Here is a 20265-nt window from a genome sequence, read left to right as displayed (position 1 = left end):
CAACTAGTTCTCCACTGTGTAATACTAACTCAGTGGAGTCATCCAGCATATTTTAAATAGAGGCATTTGGTTGAGTAAACTCCTATTTTGAAACAGGTTAACAATTATAGTCTACCACTCAGCAATTATAACACTACTGGAAGATTTGATTCTGACTGTGGTACTTAATCTGATGTTATAGTTGGAGGATTGAGGTGACTGAAGCAAGAATAAGATGTATACTAAGCGGTTCATCCCTGAGATCCAACAGGAGATTTTTATAGATTCCTCACAAAAACAGCCAGAGCAGAATGTTCAAGCTGATGCTACCAAGGCAGACTGTAGAAACTGAATATCGGCTTCATCTTGTATCAAAAAGATATTAAGGAATCTTCTAGTTCAATATTATAATGGTAAAGACACCTGTTAAAGCTGCAAATGTGGAGTGCATCTTGTTGCTTTAGTCCCATAATAGTGATATTAATTGATATCTTGCTATCTATCCAGCTAATTTTATTTCTATAATGGATTCCCCTCCCAATCCTCCATTCTAAACCTTGAAGGTTGTCATCTGATATCTATTTAGAGGAAAGTACCATGCTTATTTTGAAGGTAATACAAAAACAAGAGTGTGGTTAATGGGTTGTAAGGCTTTATTGCACTTCATTTTGGAATACTTGGCTGTGACAAAATGACACAGTCAACCTGTAACTGTACTTGGGGCCAACATCAGCTAGTGGGATTCTAGTGAATATTATGCAGTGATCCCAGTTAATGAAAATAGTGAAAAATTAAGATCCCAGAGAAAAACCTGAGATGATGGATATGTTTTTTTTAAAACTTTTGTTGCAATTGGTTGCCATGGTAGCCAAGCAATGAACATATTTGCAAAGAGCTGCCAATTATGATGTGCCCAATAAATTTGTATATTTTTAGTTGAAAATCATATGGGGGTGGAGAGAAGAGGCAGGGATGGAGAGAATATATAAAAAGACAATTTGGCAATATCTTAAACTGTAGAAGGATTCAAACCTTTTTCCCAGTAATATCCTTTATAGATACTCAACCCCAGTGAAGTATCACTTCTTTGCTCCGATTTCTTAGTCTACTGAAGAACCTGCAACTGTTTTACTTGGTAAATTTCTGCACATTCATGAGATTTGATTCTTAGCTTCACCCTGAGGCACATGTTACTTCCCTGAACTTCAAGGCTAGGCTTTTCCTAGACTTGTCTACATGGACCATTACAAATGCTTAAGACATTTTTCCAGCTCTAGTCCTGAAACTGCCAACACTAAACTGCCCTTCATCTGGTATGGATCTTTATCCCCTCATCTGGACCTGATTAGGGCTTCTCTCCATTTATCTGTCTGTGGGTCATAAATCTTAAATTAGCAAACACTTAATTATCTGAAGGTGTCGTGTTTGGATATTTGCTTTAAATTGCAATTGTTTCTTGGAAAGTCTGTTTTCTTTTTAAAAAGGTTACCATCACAGAATTGTAAGCTGAAAACCCATTTGTCTCAAAGCCAAGTTCCCAAATAAACATACTTTTTAAACCTTAATCAACTGTAATATTCAATATCAATTATGCATGAAAATGTCAAGCTTGCATAATATGTTCCATTATGTAGCATGGAATTTTTTTTTTGTAGCTCAAAAGAGCTGGAATGGTTATTTTTTTTCAAAGAGCATACAGACTTCAAGTGCAAGCCTCTGAGCATTTTTTTTATCATCTCTTTCTCAAAGTAAGGGATTCAGCACCCCCAAATCTGTTGGATTTTGAGTTGGGTGCAATTTGCAAATGTCTAAACAGCCCTCCTTATTTCTGGAGCAGGAGAAATAAATGAAGTTTTGGAATATATTTTTCCTTTAAAGCATAGTGACTTGAGGCTTCATTCTTCTTTTTTTTTCGCTACTGAGAGGCGTGGGCTATTGTCAAGTGAGAGCTTGGGCTGTTGGTATGGCAGGGGTACCATGATAGCTCAAAATATAAACTTGACAGCCACACAAATGCAAAACAAAGGGGACCAAGAAAATTCCTCCCAAAAATAGAGGTTTAACTGTAATCCAAATCAGCAGACTATCAAACCTATTCACTTGTTGAAATGATTGGCGAGAAGACAGAGGACAGGAAAGACATCCAAATCCCCAGTGTGCTTTCCTGATGAACAAGGCTCCAAGCTGACTGCAAGGTCTTGTAAAATTCAAAGTTGATGGGAAAGGAATTTTTTTTAAAAAACTTGTTTATTATACAGTACCTCTCAAACCTTTGGGGCTAGAATTTCTGTATTTTGTCAGGCAGTTCATTATTGCTAAAACTTTCATTCCCTGTCAGCACAAACTCCTCACTCATGTAAAATATGGCAGCAGAAGGCATGATCTGAAAAAAAGGCAGAATTTTAAAAAAGGGAACTGTTTTACTCCTAGCTCTATCATGCATTTGGACATTTATGTTTTTGGCAAATTAAGTACTTTTGAAGAACAATTGCCGTTGCAATCTGGGAAATGCAGTAGTCAGTTTGTGCATAGCAAGTTCCCACAGAAACATGATGATCAGGTTTTGTTTTATAATTAAGGGAAAAATATTGATCAGGACACCACTGAATGGTCATCTGCTTTGCTATGGAATAGTGTCATGATTATGTATGAAAACAGAAGGGCCTCCATTTAATACCTCATCCAAAAAATAACTCACTCATTACTGCACTGTATTTGTTGTCTTAATTGTCCTGAAATCCTGGATTAAAACCAGGATTTTAGACCCTTCTAACTGAGCCATAACTGACACTAAAAGATGTGTGTGCAGTAAGAGGGCCAGTTAGTGGTAATGGAATCACTACGAATGAGGAAGTTCCAAGGAAGTAAGTGGAACTCTGGTTACCTCAGACACAACTCTAGCTAGATAGCATATCTATAATTTTGCTGTGGGCTGTGCATTAACATCAGTTACAACAGACTGAATTCATGTGGGAATGAAGTAGATGATGTGGTGATGTTTTGCCTCTGAGTTTGATACGAACATTGAGGGAAACTGTAAAAGACTTCAGGAAGATGTAAGGGGGTTAGTGGGATAGTCAAGTGGGAACCAATATACTGTGAAAGAAGAAATGAATAATTGGAGCAATTGCTCATTTGGATAGAACAATGTAGGATGTGGATATATGGAGAATACATCATTCTCTAAAATGTAAGGAAGGAAGAAATAAAACAATAAGCAGTTAACATTATTTTCTAAATAGTGTAATATACTATAATATACTTTGTGAAACATTTGATTCAGTTCTTAGTGCCAGACAGTTTTACTGAGACTCTTAAGCCAAGAGTGCAGAATCAGCAGCTTGTTGCAAAGGAGAAAAGCACTTAATTACTGTGAAAATTTGGGTGTTTGCCCATAATCACGGTCGTAGAGCTGTCCAGCATGGAAATAGATCCTTTGGTCTAACTTGTCAGTGCAGACTAGATATCCTAACTTAATCAAGTCACCATTTGACAGCATTTCGCCCATATCCCTCTAAGCCCTTTCTATTCATATACCCATCTGGATGCCTTTTTAAATGTTATAATTGTACCAGCCTCCACTACACCCTCTGGCAGCTCATTCCACACACTAATCACCTTTTGCATGAAAATGTTGCTCTTCCAGGGGTCTCTTGAATCTTTTCCCTCTCACCCTAAACCTATGCCCTCTAGTTCTATCCCCCCATCCCAGGGAAAAGACCTGTCTATTTAACCTATCCATGATGCTTATGCACTGACCCATAAAAGCCAGCAAACAAAACACTGTCTTCACTAACCTGTCTGCCTGGAACTTCACGTTCAAGGAAGTTTGTTCAGCAACACTCCCCAGAACCTTACCATTAAATGTATAAGTCCTGCCTGTACAAAATGCAGCACCTCAAATTTATCTAAGTTAAGCTCCATCTGCCACTCGCCAGCCCATTGGCCTGTCTGATCAAGGTCTCGTATTCTGAGGTAACCTCCTTTTGCTGTCCACTACAACTTCAATTTTGATATCGTCTGCAAACTTACTAACTATATCTCCTATGTTCACATCTAAGTTATTGATATCAATGACAAAAATCAGTGGTCCCAGCGCCGATCCTTGCAGCACACCACTGGTCACAGGCCTCCAGTCTGAAAAGCAACCCTCCACCACCACCCTCTGTCTTCTACCTTCGAGCTAATTCTGTATCTGAAGGGCTAGTTCTCCCTGTATTCCATGACATCTGACCTTGCTAACTAGTATACCATGAGGAGCCTTGTCGAAAGCCTTACTGAGTTCCATATAAATCACGTCCACCACTCTGTCCTCATCAATCCTCTTTTTTACTACTTCAAAAAACTCTCACACATCAAAGAGACAGCTTTGTTCGTGGGGAAAAACTATGTTGACTGTCCTCTAATCAGTCCTTGTCTTTCCAAATACATGTACATCCTGTCCTTCAGGATTCCCTGCAACAACTTGCCCACTACTCATGTCAGCTCATTAATCTATAGTTCCCTCGCACTTTCTTACCATCCTTCTTAAATAGTGGCACCATATTAGCCAACCTTAGTCTTTCAGCACCTCACCTGTGACTATCGATGATACAAATTCTTCAGCGAGGAGCCCTGCAATCAGTTCCCCAGCTTCCCACAGGGTTCTATGGTACACCCGATCAGGTCCTGGGGATTTATCCTCATTGCATTTTAAAATGCCCAGTACTTCCCCCTCTGTAATGTGGACATTTTTCAAGATGTCTCTATTTATTTCCCCACATTCTCTATCTTCCATGTCCTCCTCCACAGGAAGCACTGATGCAAAATACTCATTTAGTATCTTCCCCCATCTCCTGCGGTTCCACACACAGATGGTCTTACTGATCTTTGAGGGGCTCTGTTCTCTCCCAAGTTACTCTTTTTTTTTTGTCTTGTTGTATTTGTAAGGGAGTGAAGGAACTGAAGAAATAAATACATTTTTAATGTCAACATTGGCTAATTATCCAGAATCCAATCCTGAGAGAAAGTGAAAGCACTGCTGTGAATGTCTCTTCTGTGGGTCTACTTAAAAAGAAAATAATGAGAAAGACCAGGAATTCTATTGCTATTCTTCTGCATCACTTTGTTTTAAAAAAAAATGAGATTGTTATTGTGCTATTATTAAACTGGTAAACATTATCCATATCAAATACCCTTTCCTGGATTATTTGGACTCTGACCAAACCACTGTAATGGGTGACTCTGGGCAAGCAACCAATGGTATGCTTCATTTTGTCAGAAACCCCTTTGCTTTGATTAGAAAGGATTTGTATCAAGTGGAAAAAACTGAAGTTGTTGTACGGTTTTTTTCCCACAAGTGTTGGTGAGATCATATCAGGTTAGTAAGGGATCTCGACACAACAGTAGAACACAACACTCAAATGTTATGTGTAACTGGTGCAATGTGGTCGATCAGGTTGAGTGACACAGTTAAACATTTGAAGAAAAAGGAGCCTCTGGTCAGGATGCAAGATGTTTCCAACAAGTGGATATAAGAATGCCAAAGCTGTAGTCAGGTGTCAGTGCTGGATGTTTCTGAACGAACGAATTGTGCAACTAGGGGAAAAAAACATTTAATTGATTTAAATCCATCCTGCCCCATGCCTTGTAATTTGAAGCTAAAGGAAATAGCTGTTATCGCCTGCACTGGGCAAAATTGCTTGGTATTTAAGAGGATCTGTTTTTTTTTCTTTAGCAATTGTCCACTAGTAAATGGTCATGGGCAGTATGGTGGTTCTTTGGCTAGCACAGCTACCCCTCAGTATCAGAGAGACAGATTTGATTCCAAACCCGGGTGTCAGGCTGCATGGGGTCTTCACATTCTCTCAATGTCTGCATGGGTTTCCTCCCATAGTCCAAAGCTGTGCAGTTTAGCTGGATTGGCCATATTGAAATTATCCATAGCATTCAGGGATGTGTAGGCTTGGTGCATTAGCCATGGTAAGCAGGAGGTTAGTTTACTGAAAGGTTAGTGTGGACCCGATGGGCCAAATAGCCTACATGTGCACTTTCGGAATTCTGTAGGAATTTTAATTAATTCTATTTTTAAAATCCTAATGGTGCAGAAAAATAAATTAACTTGGACACGTAGCTCTTGACCTGATTTTACACAGCTTTTATGCACATGATAGTGACTAATAATGATTCTTTACCTTGGTGCTCTGATATGCTGTGGAACATTATATTTGGAGCCTCTCTACTGGAAGCAAAAGTATATCCCCATTGCTTACTTTAGGCTGAACTTTGGTGCTGGGAAAGAAATATGGCATCCGGCAAAGAGCTACACATGTTCCAGCCTCTGTGGTATTGGAATCTGTCTGGGGAAAACAAAACCACCACAGGTCATCTGTTTTTGAGAGTTCAGGTCATTCATGTCCAAGAGGAGTGCCCACACTATAAGATTGATGTATCTACACTAAAGCACCAGTTTGCAAGCAATAAATGTGCTACCACCTTTGAAAATGCAATTAGTGTTTCTTTCTGCTGGTGCAATTCACCAGAAATTGGTCACAAAATATTATAGAATTCTGGAAGCCTAATTGATTCAACGTGAATAGAACTTTATCTATCTATCTTGTACACTAACTTTTGACATTACCACCCAGTTAATCCTCTCTCAAGCTTCCACTAACTGTATCTTTTGTAGGGTTTCTTAAAATTGAGCATTATTCAGTGCAGAGGGAGTAAGAAGTGTTTAAATATTCAAGAGTTTTAATTTATTGGGAAAACTACTTGTTCTGTGTACCAATGTAACTAGTAAAGGTTTTGAATAATTTTTCGAAGTTGTTTAAAATCTAGTTACTCTCAGATAGTGGACTAGACTGTGCTTTAAAAATGCTGATTTTTGTTTTTGTGATTAACTTTTGTGATCAGCTATATTTGTAAACCTGTGCCAGAGTAGCACTCCATAAATATATCAATTTTTTTCCGTGCAGAAAAGAAAACAATGGAAGTATTAGAATAGAGCTCCAATTAACGTAATTCACTTATGAAGTTAAGTTTTTTGCATAACAGACAAGGTAGTGAAGGAGGTAATGGGTACACTTTTATTGCTCAGTGCATCTTGTATGGAGTTGAGGTCACGTTGCAACCATACACAACATTGGTTAGGCTACTTTTTGGAATGCTGTGTTCGATTCTGGTCTCCCTGCTATAGTAAAGGTGAGAACCTTGAAAGGGTTCAGAAAAGATTTACAAGGATGTTATCTGGTTTAGAGGGTTTGAGCTATAGGGAGAGGCTGAATAGGTTGGGGCTATTTCCCTGGAACATTGGAGGCGGAGGAGTGACTTTATAGAGATTTTATAAAATTGAGGGGCATTAATAGGATAATTACAGGCCTTTTTCCTGGGGTAAGGGAGTCCAGAACTAGAAGGCAAAAGTTCAAGGTAAGTGGAGAAGGAGTTAAAAGGGACCAAAGGGGCATCTTTTTCCACACAGGGGATGGTGCGTGTGTGGAATGAGCTGCCAGAGGAAGTGGTGGAGCCTGGGGCAATTACAACATTTAAAAGGCATCTGGATAGGTATATGAATAGGAAGGGTTTAGAGGGATTTGGGCCAAATGTTGGCAAATGGGTCTAGATAGGCATGGATGAGTTGGATAGAAGGGTCTGTTTCCATGCTGTACAACTCTCTAACTTGCTCACTTGATGTTTTCACTGCAATTTATATCATTAAATATTTCCAGTGTACAAATAATTTGTGGCTGTTGACAACTTGATCCTTCATTTTTTTTTTCAATAAAGTCTTAATTTGTGATTTCTGACCCTTCAGTCCAAGTGTAAGAATGTGCTGCCTGATGGTGCAAATGAAGCCATGATAAAGGTGGCTTGAGAATGTCCAGCTCCAGCATCCTCCAATGCTTTATCAATCCATTCACTCCTTCTTTAACATTTCTTTCTTATGTTCATTTTGCTTGTTCCATCTCTCCATCTCTCCCTCTCTCATACGCTCATTCTATTTTGCAACAGCACACAAGCTGTCTTTATTGAGGACTAATGTCCTGGGTTCTTTAGATTGGTCCACAGTTTGGTGGATATGACCATACTGAGTTTGGAGGAAAGCATAAATTTGAGTTGCCATGTCAGTTTTGACTCTTGTGACCTGAACAATATTTGACGATGGAAGTTAGAGCCTTTATTTGTCTATGTACTGTTTGCTTAACACCTCCTCCAGTGACCCATTGACCTTCCCATAAGTCACTACAATTTTCCCTGAGCTGCTTCCTAAAGCTTGTTCCTCAGGCTGCTTGTAACTCAGTCCCTTTGGTATCTTTAAACCAGCCTCCCCTCCTATTTTCTCCACCCCCTTCTTCCACTCTCTCCAATTCTACTACTCTCTCTTGGCTCCTAAACAATGTAGACAAACTTGCTACTAATTATTTTAGATGGGTGGGATAGGGGGGGAAAAATCCTCTTTTGATATCTTGCATTTAAGTAACTTGTTGCCAATCAGTATTGACATCGACTTCAAATTGACAAACTATTGTCAAAATTTGTAATGAACATTGCTTTGAAAATCAACTCTGTTAAAAGCTTTTGAAACATATGGTAAATCGATTGCAATTGACCCCATTAGCCCTGGCTGGTGAAGGAAGTTACAATTTTATCATGCTGAAATCCTCTTTCGTGTTTTCTTTCTCTGGTCCATTTCACCACCATTGCTGTGTGTTCCTCACCATTTAAGCTAGGTTTTGCTTGAACAATGAGTAGATCAAGTTGTAAAAACTATTGGTTTCAAAGGCAGCATTTGGAGAGGCAGCCCCTTAAACATGGGGGGAAATGTTACGAGACCTGCTTGGGTTGAGGGCAGACAAAAAGACTGGTGCTGCTTTGCCTCGTTCAACAATGGTGGACATGTCTGGTTCCACTCTACATCCAGAAATGAGATCCCCTCTCCAAGTTCTATCTTTTTGTTTACTATGTTATGCGTTGTGCAAACAAAATCTCTGCTAAAGAGTGAGGAATGTACAGCAGGGGAAATAGACAAAAGAGAGCTGTTGAAGTGAAGCTTTGTAAGCCTGCCACTTGCTATGGCTGGGACTATTGGGTCTGTAGATGCAAATTACTGCAGATGCTGGAATCTAGACTGAAAACAAAACATGCTGGAAGTCACTGGGTCAGGCAGCCTTCATGGAGCGAGAGTGAGCTAATGATTCAAGTTTAGATGACACTTCAGAGCTGATGTGAAGTGTGGATGGGGCAGCATTTATTGTCTGTATCAGGAAAGCAGGGCTCTTGAGATGACAGGTAAGGGAATTCTGACCATTCAGACTAGAGTGATTACTGTCTAACTCCGGTTCAATGATTTTTTTTAAAAAAAAATGTTACAGCTTATTCCTTAAACAACAACTTCTGTGGACCTGCCCACTTAGATTGAGCAGGTGCATCAGGATACAATCAGATATACAAACAAAGTGTTGTATTGACTATACTGTGCAAGAATTGCTGCCTGGCTTGCTCTGTTCTTCCAGCCTCCTTGTCTACTTTGAATTAGAGGTTTTTTTTGTCTCTGTTCAAGAATTGAATGGCAGACCTAACTGTGCCAGGTTAACATCTTGAGCAGAAGATGGTAATACTAGCAGAGCATTAAATGAATGTCTTTACTATGCTTGATCTTTTGGGAGTCAAAACTTCAATTTTGCACATCCATGTGGCTTCTGTATTAAAGAACAGTGACTGAAGGTTATATTGAGGAGTCCATACGCTGTTATGTGTTGTATATTTAGCAACTCTTTATTACTTGGCTGATAGTTAATCATTTCCCGATTTGTAAGGAATCCTGTCTGTCATACTTACCCATGAACCAAGGGCAAACAACGCACTTACACCGGCCTTGGTCCAGCATAATCTATCTTTCCGGTCCAGGTGGTGAAGGAACTGATTCTCCTTGGACCAAAAACAATTGACGGATGAGTTAAGAGATGTCCACAGCATTGACAGATCAGGGAGGTAGGTGAAGAAAGTCTGTCTTGTTACATGTTGGCACACGAACCTCAGGGACATTACTTTAAGGTTTTGAGCAAGAAATGTATGGATATAGGAGGAAAAGCTTTCTTTTTAATACGGCAAGTAGTGATAACTTGGAAGTGACTGCCTGGAAGATGATTGAGTATGAAAGGATTCTTGATAGGCCTTTGAAAATAAGCCTAGTGGGCTTTTGGGAAAGTGATATTGGATTGCTTCTGTAGGAGTGTCTTAGGCTAAACAGTCCAGACATAAGTTATAATGATTTTGATTACAGTGCAAGAAGCTGAGTGCTTTATTCAAGTTCCATGTTAAAATCAAATGGAGAGCTTTTGATGTGGCACTAGAAGTATCTCAGCAGGTTAAATCCAATATTCTTATGCTGCAAAACTACAAATTAATCCAAAAGAATGCAGCGCGGTGGCTCAATGGGCTGCCTCATGGCTCCAGGACCCAGGTTTGATTCCAGTCTCGGGTGACTGCCTGTGTGGCATTTGCGCATTCTCCCACTGTCTGTGTGGGGTTCCTCCGGGTGCTCCGGTTTCCTCCCACAATCCAAAGATGTGCAGGTCAGGTGGATTGGCCAGGCTAAATTGTCCATCATGTTCAGAGATGTGGTGGTTAGGTGCATTACTCAGGGGTAAATAAAGGATAATAGGGTAGGTGAATGGGTTACTCTTCGGAGGGTATGTGTAGACTTGTTGGGCTGATGGGCCTGTTTCCGTGCTGTGTATCTCTATCACTCTGACTTTCCGAGGTTTGAAGTGGAACACCAATTAGGATACACTTGCTTGGACTGGGTACTGTTGCTGTACCATGAGACCAATTGGAAGTAACTTTGTTAAACTGAGTCCCTAGATTGGACACCAGCTACAAAGGGTGTCTTTGCATGTGCAGAACCCACTCTTCGGTCTCTCTTATTCTATTTTGGAGCAAGTTCAGGATTTTCAGAAGGTTTGGCACATGTTTTGCCCATAGCAGGTCATAAAAACCCCAGTGAAATGAATGATTACTTAATGACTAGATTTGAGAATGATATTGATAGTATTGTAACCAGGTGCAGGATTGATCTTGGCTGTATTTGTAATAACCAGGGTAAACAGTGATATTGACAGTGATCCAGTAACCAGGTGTGAGAGTGACAACACTGTCTCAGTGGTGGTCCAGAAACAGCTGTGTAGCTGATCCAGCTGTTTATAAATACTTCAAGAGACTTAACTCTTGGAAGAACCTAATAGCAAGAAAGGCTATTCAAGTTCATACTTCCTGTGTGCTACTTTTTCACGCGCAGAATGTTTTTCTTCATTTTCCTATATAAGACTAGAATCTGACTGAACGTTCTTCAGCTGCACCCTTCATAGATGTAATGTTAAACTCCTCCAGGATCAACTTGTTCACTAGAATTAATGAGCCACCTCAGCAGAACAACTGAAGCTATCTATACAACAGCAACAAAACTCGCAAAGGACTACTGTTGTGTAATGACTTTTTTTTTAACTTGTGTGTACTTATTACAATTAACAGTGAAAAGTGTTGCCACTCTCTGGCACTATTTTAAAACACAGAAAATAAACCAAAATACAGAATATAAAGCCAGAAAAATAAAACAAAGCTCATCCTATAGTCTTATCTCAATAAATTTAGGTGGACTTATGGAACAGCTTCTAACTGCTCATCGCCTCCACCCCGTTGCCTTGAGTCTCTGCTTCAACCAAGCTTCCCCATTGGCTGCCACCAGAACAAAATGTCACTTCCCCTCCAGTGCCAAATTGCCTTCAACACCATCACTACAAAGGTAACTTCAGCCTGTCCATAAGGACCCTCACTGACCTTGACAGACTGCTTTCTGTGGTGTATCTGAATGCATCAAGGCTTGGTACGGCAGCTGCTCTGCCCCGGACTCTGTTTACAAATTTCTGTAGTTTTTCAGAGCCTAGTTCATCAAGCAAGCCATCCTTCCATCCATTGACTTCACCTACACTTCCTCAGAAAGGCAGCCAACATCATCAAAGGCCTCTCCTACCTTGGTTACAATCTCTTCCAACCTCTTCCATCAGGAAGAAGATCCAAAAGCTTAAATGCGCATCCCATCAGGTTCAAGCTTCTTTCCCGTTGTTATCAGACTTATGAACGGACCTCTCAAATTTCAAATCTAGTGGTGATCCTGGTTTTTTTTTTGTGCAGCTTCTTTGCATTGCTCACTCTGTTTGAACCTTCCTCTGATCGTTTTATGGCATGATTTGCCCATGCTGCTTGCAAAACATAACTTTTCACTGTATATGGGGACATGTGACAATAGTGAATCAAAAGAGTTTACGTAGGGCCAATCTCACCATTTGCAGCTGCTGTTGGTGCCATGGAATCCTGTGCTTGGAACCAAACTAGCCGATGTCTGGTAGCCCGGGCCTAGGTGTTGGCCTCGAGCCTCAGCTCAGCCTGGGAGCCTTGACCAGAAGCTGAAGCCTGGGATCTGCTCCTTGCTTGCTGGGAGGCCTCTGACTGTGACTGTGGTGCAGCTATATCTGCTTCATTCTGGCATTGCTCCCTTTTTACTGGGCCAGTGTCACCATCTTCATCAGCTGTTCTGCACAGTGCCCACTCCGAGACTTTTAAAGAAATGAAGAAAAATATCAACATTTTTAAAACACAGGCGGACGAGATGGGATAACTATCTCACCTATTCACCTTGCTTCCTTTGTGTTTGCAAGCATGATCTCTGAGAATTGTCTCTACTCACTTCATTTTCAGAGGGAAATGTAAGGCGCTAATACCCCGAAATCCCAAAAGTCATGGAGCACACAGGCCAAATATTTAATTGTCTCCATTTATTTGACTTGCTCCCTGCTGCAAACAAACCAGCACCGTGCACTTGATTTATTTTTTTATATACCTGCAAGCTTCTGTCCTGGGAGATTTTTTTTGTGCACTTTTTCTTTAGAAGGAATTAATCACCTTTGCCTTAATTGCTTGTCTGAGGGAGAGTGAGACGTTGAATTTCGATGTACTGTTCCATGCACTTAATCTTAGTGACAGCATGAATATGGGTTGTAATTCACAGATACGAAACAAGATCATAATGCTCATCACTGGTTGTGGTTGTACCACATAATTCTTAAAGGTCTTCAGTTCCTGAGAGAGTAAATACAAAGCTGAAGGATTTTTAATCCTCCAGAATCCTGGGTTATGCGGAAAAGGTGGGAAAGTGGAGTTGCGGATTATCTGATCAGCAATGATCTCATTAAATGGCAGAGCGGACTTGGTGCTAAATGGCCTACTTCAGCTACTGTGCCATATTATCTTACAATTTGAAGCTGTGACAACTCGATCAGTGCCTCTTGGCTTCAAAAACACAGCATCTTTTTCACCACAAATGATTGGAGTTTTGGCGATGTCTACAGTCTTGACAACTACAGGAAGGCTGAGCCACCAATTGTCAGATTTTTTTTTAAAAAAAAAGACGCTTTGGCTTTTATTCTTGGAGCTTTTGAAGAAATCCATTTTAAAAACACAGGTCATCCAGTTATTGGTTAAATATTACGTTCAACAATTGCCTTTTTATAATGAGCATCCTGTTCAGCATACGTTTGATGTAGGGTGTTAGTTTTTAAAAAATATTTTAATAACCAGGTTTACTGAGTTTGAGTTATAATGAGTTTCGGATATGTACTCCGCACCATTGGGCGTCAAGTACAGTTTTACTTTCATGGAACTGGACGCAAAACACAATATGTTGCAAATACCAAATAAAAGTGAAAATTGCCAGCATCCCATGCTGTCTTTGATATAGAAATACATCCAGCTTTGAGCTCAGTATTGAAGTGCATGCTCTCCTTTTGTGATCATTTAGGAATTACAAAACATTTCTTTTTTTATTGGTTTATTGGATATTTGCCATCAATAGTAACAATTTCTGCAAATGATTTATTTTCTAATTATAAGTGGAGTGATTACCATTAATGCTCATGTTCAGTTTTGGTTGCTTTCTAAGTCAACTTAAGTCATTATTTAATTACAAATTGTGACTTTTGTTTTGGCTTGTGCTATAGTACAGGAAATGTGAACTTGGAAATTAGAAAATTATCATCCAAAGCCTTAACACATTTGGGCGATATTACATTTTGTCATTTCACTGAATCCCTTGTTAATAAGCTGATCAATGATGCTGTTAAAACAGTAGATATGCGATCTTAGAAAGGAATAGTAACTATTTAGTAAAGTTACATAATAACCTTTAAAAGTTACAATGTATACTTATGCCAGCAGGTATAACATTGTAACAATGTCCAGAATAATGCGTGAAACATTAAATATCTCTCTAGAGCAAAACCGCTTTTCCAAAATCTTTTATTACATGGGCATTTTCACAGCTCTCTTCAACATAGAAGAATTTGATGTCCAGCCAGCTTTCTGTCCAAAAGCTCCAGAGGTTCCAAACTTTAGTTTTCTTTTTCTGGATTGTATCTCTTTTGAGAGCAATGGGTGATTGCCATCTTTGCGTGTAGACCATAAAATCCTGTCTGTGGCACCAAATCTGATTTCATGTGGAGGAGTTGTGAAGTTGCTGCTCTTAATCAGTGATGGGGCCAAAATATCTAAGGCTGCACCAGTCCAGATGAAAGACAAGATGTACGCAAAGGGCAGTGCAGAGGATCAAAGGCTCAGCTTTGAGGCTTTAGTTGATTCCAGTGCCTGTGAAACAATGTCTGGTCTGGATCAGAGGCGTTCTGCTGGACAGACTGCATCAGGTTATGTGCTCCAGCTGCTGTTTTGACTGAAGGTGATGGGTGGTGAGAAACTAGACTAAGAAAGTTGTGGTACGATGAACCCTGCACAGACGGACAGATGAAGAAAGTACACGTGCCTTCGTTTCTGTTTGTTTGCTGAAGATTTGAAAAATAATGGATTTAAAAATTGGCTTTCTCCATGTCAAAGGAGAAAACGCATGTAGTAGTCATGATTTAATGTTACTGCTTTTCTGCTATGAATTCAGTTATTATTCCGGCACAGAGCAGTTGTGTCTCTTGGCATTAAAACTGAAGAAATCTAGTATTGTCAAGCTTTGAGTGTTCTTGCCATAGACAGTTAATTGAATACTGGACAATACAGAATGAATTCAAGGTGTGCAAATTGGAGTTGTATGTGAACAAACTAAGAAACAAAATGTTGGTCTATTGAAATTCAGTCATCCAATTTCATCAGTGCACTTAGTACTGTACACTCAGATCAGTTGGGGTCATCAGTATTGTGCCAAGTATGTATTCTTTTTCCCTGCGTTCTCTGTATCTAATTTTTGTCCCAAAGGTTGCTGTGAATGGGTGTTGAAATAATTTCTAAATCTTGGCTGTTCAATTTAAGTGAAAATTGAAAGCATTACCATTTCAGGAGTACTTTTGAGAGCCACAAAGTGGGACAAGATCATAGTCATAGAGTTAAAGAGATGCACAGCATGGCAACAAACCTTTCGGTCCAACCCGTCCATGCCGACCAGATATTCCAACCCCGTCTAGTCCCACTTGCCAGCACCTGGCCCATATCCCTCCCAACCCTTCCTATTCATATACCCATCCAAATGTCCCTCAAATGTTGCAATTGTACCAGCCTCTGGCAGCTCAGATGTGCTATAAGGGGATAATTGAAAATAGAAAGCTGGGTGGTCTCGCCTTGTGACTTGAAGCATGCAAACATTTACTGTGTGCCTAAAGCAATATTCCTGGCCAATTAAATATTTTAATAATTTAGCATATCTATTTCTTCAGTCTATATTTGTTTGAATCTCCATAAAATATTTTCAAAAATAAAACTAGTTAATAGCATCAAATCCATATAAATTGATCTTGTTCAATATCTTCAATGGCATCTGTGACTAACCTCCACCCTTCTGGAGCCTTTGACACTGACACTGTTGGCCATCCCCTCTTATAAATTGCCTGTGTGCTCCAGCTCAATGAGGTGACTATTGTTTTCTTCCACTCTTGACCATCTCTTTGCATTTGGGGTTTCTTCAGCCAATGGCGTCTGTCCTCCTGGCCTTGGAATATTACTTCAGGGGAATGCCCCCAGCCTTCAGTGTTTGGTTTCCAACCTGTGCTGGAGTCCCACGATCTCCACGATTGCACTAACAAAGGGAGATTGAATTTCTTTCTCTCTTTGTTACCCTCTTTGAACATTTTTTCTTGACCAGGTATGTAGGATACACAAAATTTGTGTTTTATTTTTAAATAAGGGCTTTTTAAGTTGACAGTTGAGCAGCATCTAGTTGGATAATGACTCATTTGCTCTCCAGATGACAATTGAGGGCAGTGTGTCACCAAGCTGGATATGTGGGTGGACAAATGTCTACAGCATGGGGTCCAGTCACATGAGAACATCAGCAGCTCTGAGGACCCAAAACATTAACTCTGATTTCTCTGCACAGGTGCTGCCAGACCTGCTGAGCTTTTCCAACAACTTTATAATTTTGTCATCAGGAGTATGTTCATCCACAGTTGGTAGTCGTACCTGAGTGCTCCCACTTTCACATCTGTCAGTAGATATGAGCATTAGCTATTTATTGAGCACTCATGTCACTCTTCTTCTACCTCCGGCTGTTTGCCCGGTGTCCGGTGTTGGATCTCCCTCTGGTAAAGATTTCAGCCACCAATAGCACCCTTCTCTCTGGCTGCAGACTCAGGTTGAACTTGATGGTTCACAATCTCTGTCCTATTTAACACGTTTCTATTCTAACCTCTTATGCTCTCTCTATTCAACATTTTGTCATGCAACACCAATATTGTCAGTCTCCGTTCCTTGGTTGTAACTCACCAGACCATTGCTGACATCAGGCTCTGCTGTTCTAGAGCTCTTCTGATTGACTATCTGTTGTCCAACTTCTGTAACCTTCAATGCAAACTTTTGCAGCTCTTAAACCATAGGAGAAGGTCATTCCATCAAATCTCTCACCAATGATGGTTGATATGATAATCCTCAACTTCCTTTTCCCGCCTCTCCTGGATTCACTTTTGGATTTGAAATCTGTCTATCCCATCTTCAAGCCCTACTTGCACCAAGCCCTACTTGCACCAAGCCCTACTTGCACATCATATCTGCTGTCTGACCTCCTTCACTTCCTAGACCCCTAACTTGACTAATTTTAAAATTCTCCTCTTTGCTTTCAAATCATTTTAATGACCTCATCGCTCCCTATCTTTCAGCCTCTTTAAACTTTTGTAAGAACACTTGAATTCCTGGGCAGCTACTTTTCACATGTCATTTCCCCCCCCCCTCCACCCCCGCCAAACTTCAAATATGGAACAGTGTTTGACTGTTCCATCTTGTCTAATATTGCATACTGGCAAGAAATCCTAATTCAATAATCTAAAGCACTGCATTTGTTTGAAAACTGGAACAAAATTTAAAACTAATTTGGCAGACATAATCTTTGTGACTATGCCAGTGCCTTTCATTTCAATGTTTATCTGACCTGATGGAAAATGAAAACCTACATAATTCATGCAATCTTATGCTTGCTATGGATGTGCTTTTGTTAATGCACAACTGAATCCAGAGTTGCTGTTAACTGCTGTGCGTTAATGGTTAACTAGCTTTGGTCACAGCATGGGGTAGGTCAAACAATAGAATAAAACGCCAGTATTTCTTTTCTCTGAATCGAAGCTTAAAGTTCAAATTTCTTTTAAAGCAGGATGGCAGAGATTCACAGAAGGTCTGAAGTAGAGAGCATTGTCTTAGAATGAGGGGTCGCCCACTTAAGTCTAATGTGAGGAAGAGTTTCTCCTAAAGATTGTAAATCTATGGATTTCTTTACTTCAGAGGGCTCATGACATGTATTCGAAGATGGGATAGACAGATTTCAAATCCAAAAGGGAATCCAGGAGAGGTGGGAAAGTGGAGTTGAGGATTCTCATATCAGCCATGATATCATTGGTGAGAGACTTGATGGACTTAATGACCTTCTCCTATGGTTTATGATTAGATTAGATTAGATTCCCTACAGTATGGAAACAGGCCCTTTGGCCCAACATGTCCACGCCAACCCTCCAAAGAGTAACCCATCCAGACCCATTTCCCTCTGACTAATGCACCTAACACCACGGGCAATTTAGCATCGTCGATTCACCTAACCTGCACATCTTTGGACTGTGGGAGGAAACCGGAGCACCCGGAGGAAACCCATGCCGGCACGGGGAGAATGTCTGTGTGGAGTTTGCACAGTCACCCAAGGCTGGAGTTGAACCTGGGACCCTGGTGCTGTGAGGCAGCAGTGCTAACCACTCAGCCACCATGCCACCCCCTCAAGAATATGGACACATCTGAGGTGTGGCGGGATATGAGACCAGGAACAGGCAGGTGGGACTAGCTCAGTTTGGGAACATGGTTGCATGGACTGGTTGGATCGCAGTATGTGTTTCGATGCTACATGACTGTGAACCATCCAGTTAAAAAGAATGAAAATTCCTACTATAAGCACAAATAACAGTTTTTTTATTTTGCAGCTTCCCAATTTTTCTTTTATTTGTGGGTTGTGGGCATTGCTGGATGGTCAACATTTATTGCCTGTCCCTAGTTGCCCTTGAGAAGGTGGTGGTGAGCTACCTCCTTGAACTGCTGCAGTCTGCTTACTGTGGGGTTGACCAATAATGGCATGAGGGCAGGAATTCCAGAACTTTGACCCAGTGACAGTGAAGGAATGGCGATACATTTTGAAGTCAGGATGGTGAGTGACTTGGAGGGGAACTTGCAGGTGGTGGTGCTCCCAAGTGTCTGCTTGCCTTCTTAGGTGGAAGTGGTTGCAGGTTTGAAAGGTGCTGTCTAAGGATCTTTGTTGAAATTGTCATCCACAGATTCCTGATGAAACTGGGTACCACAGTAATATTGGTGGGAATGGGATTGCATTGACTGAGATGTTCTCCAATGTGAGTTAGTTTTGTCGTTGCCCCACGTCAACGAGAATGTTATATCTTGGCAGCTGTGGAAGCATACCTTCAGTAAGACAGAGGCGAATGCGGAAAACAGCTGGTCACAATGAAATTGGTCTTCCTTCATTGCTTTAATTTGTGTAGCGTGTGTGAAGCCATATGGTTTAGGAGTGAGAGAGGCAACTCATGAATTTCCCTTTGTTCTTTTGAGAAATGAACATTTTTGTTTTTAGGTTAAATATTATTTAAATGGGTAAACAAGTTATTGTTTAGAGTTCAAAGCAACCATTGGCATTCAGATTTATTATTCTTGGTGTGAAACTCCGAACATATTTTTTTCCCTTGGGCTACGACAGTATGGATTAGCTTTTTCTTTCCCTGAACAAATGGAACACAACATGGAGAAAGCTTTTGAATTAAACGTTTGAGGAGATTTATTGTCAAGTTTTATTTTTGGCTTCATCTATAATGGGGGAGTCTAATCAGTTTTTACTTCGGTGTCCAATATGCCATTGCAGTCATGGGTGTCCTCCCAATCCTCACGAGCGTTCGAGGGGTGGTTGCACGAATGCCAGAGCAGGTCGGAGGTTGCGTCTTCTGACACGAGCTCCTGATTCTCCAGTGGAAGGCTCCCGAGAGCTGGGGCTGGGGTTTCACGTACTGGGAGCAATGGCGACAATGGAACTGCAATCAAGTTATAACAGTAGTTCTCCCAGTCTAGTAGACCAATACTCTCAGCGCAAACCCCACCCCAACACAGTCCACTCTCACTGAGGGGAGACAACAATTTTTGAAGCCTTGAGATGAAAGTCAGAGTAAAGAGAAAAAGTTTTGGAAGCACTATTCCGTGCTTCTGCAACATGAACGGGGCACAAAACAGGGGTGCACTGGAATGATGCTCTGCAGCTGCCTGTATGGATGGGATCACACTGCAGTACTTAACTCTGCAGAGTCCAATGCCAAAGGATTTTGCTATATTGACAATCCATCTATCAGTACTAGCAGCAACCCTCCTGCCATCATTGTGCAGGGGCTGCAGTGCCTACTATCTACAGCCAAGCCATAGCAACCTGATTGTGACTTCCTTCACGCGTTCTTTTTCAGATCTGTGATCCTGTTGACCGCTCGAGACACTGACATCACTGTTAGCCTCAAAGAGCGCAGTCCTGGCATTGCCACGGTTTGTCATGCCTCCATTGCCGTACAGTCAACATCCTGGAACTCCATAAAACCATCACCATGTAGATTGCAGTGGTACTAGGAGGTGACATATCTCTGACAACAGGGGAAGCTCCATGAATGGTGACCGTGCCAGTGACACCCATGATACAGGAATAAATTTTTTACAAATATTGACTTTGTGATTTCAGACCTGGGGCCAATGCCTTGC

The 20265-nt window shown here is 40.7% G+C and overlaps 1 protein-coding gene across 17 annotated transcripts in view; it reads left to right on the top strand.

The window, feature by feature from the left end:
• The window catches only part of fhod3b (formin homology 2 domain containing 3b), a 612757-nt gene that overhangs the window by 215877 nt on the left and 376615 nt on the right, over window positions 1-20265 (top strand). The window lies entirely within an intron of this gene.

This window comes from Chiloscyllium punctatum, chromosome 41 (assembly GCF_047496795.1).
Source record: "Chiloscyllium punctatum isolate Juve2018m chromosome 41, sChiPun1.3, whole genome shotgun sequence".
NCBI classification, from domain to species: domain Eukaryota; kingdom Metazoa; phylum Chordata; class Chondrichthyes; order Orectolobiformes; family Hemiscylliidae; genus Chiloscyllium; species Chiloscyllium punctatum.
Note: the sequence above shows the minus strand (reverse complement) of the source record. Positions and strands in the feature narration are given on the sequence as shown.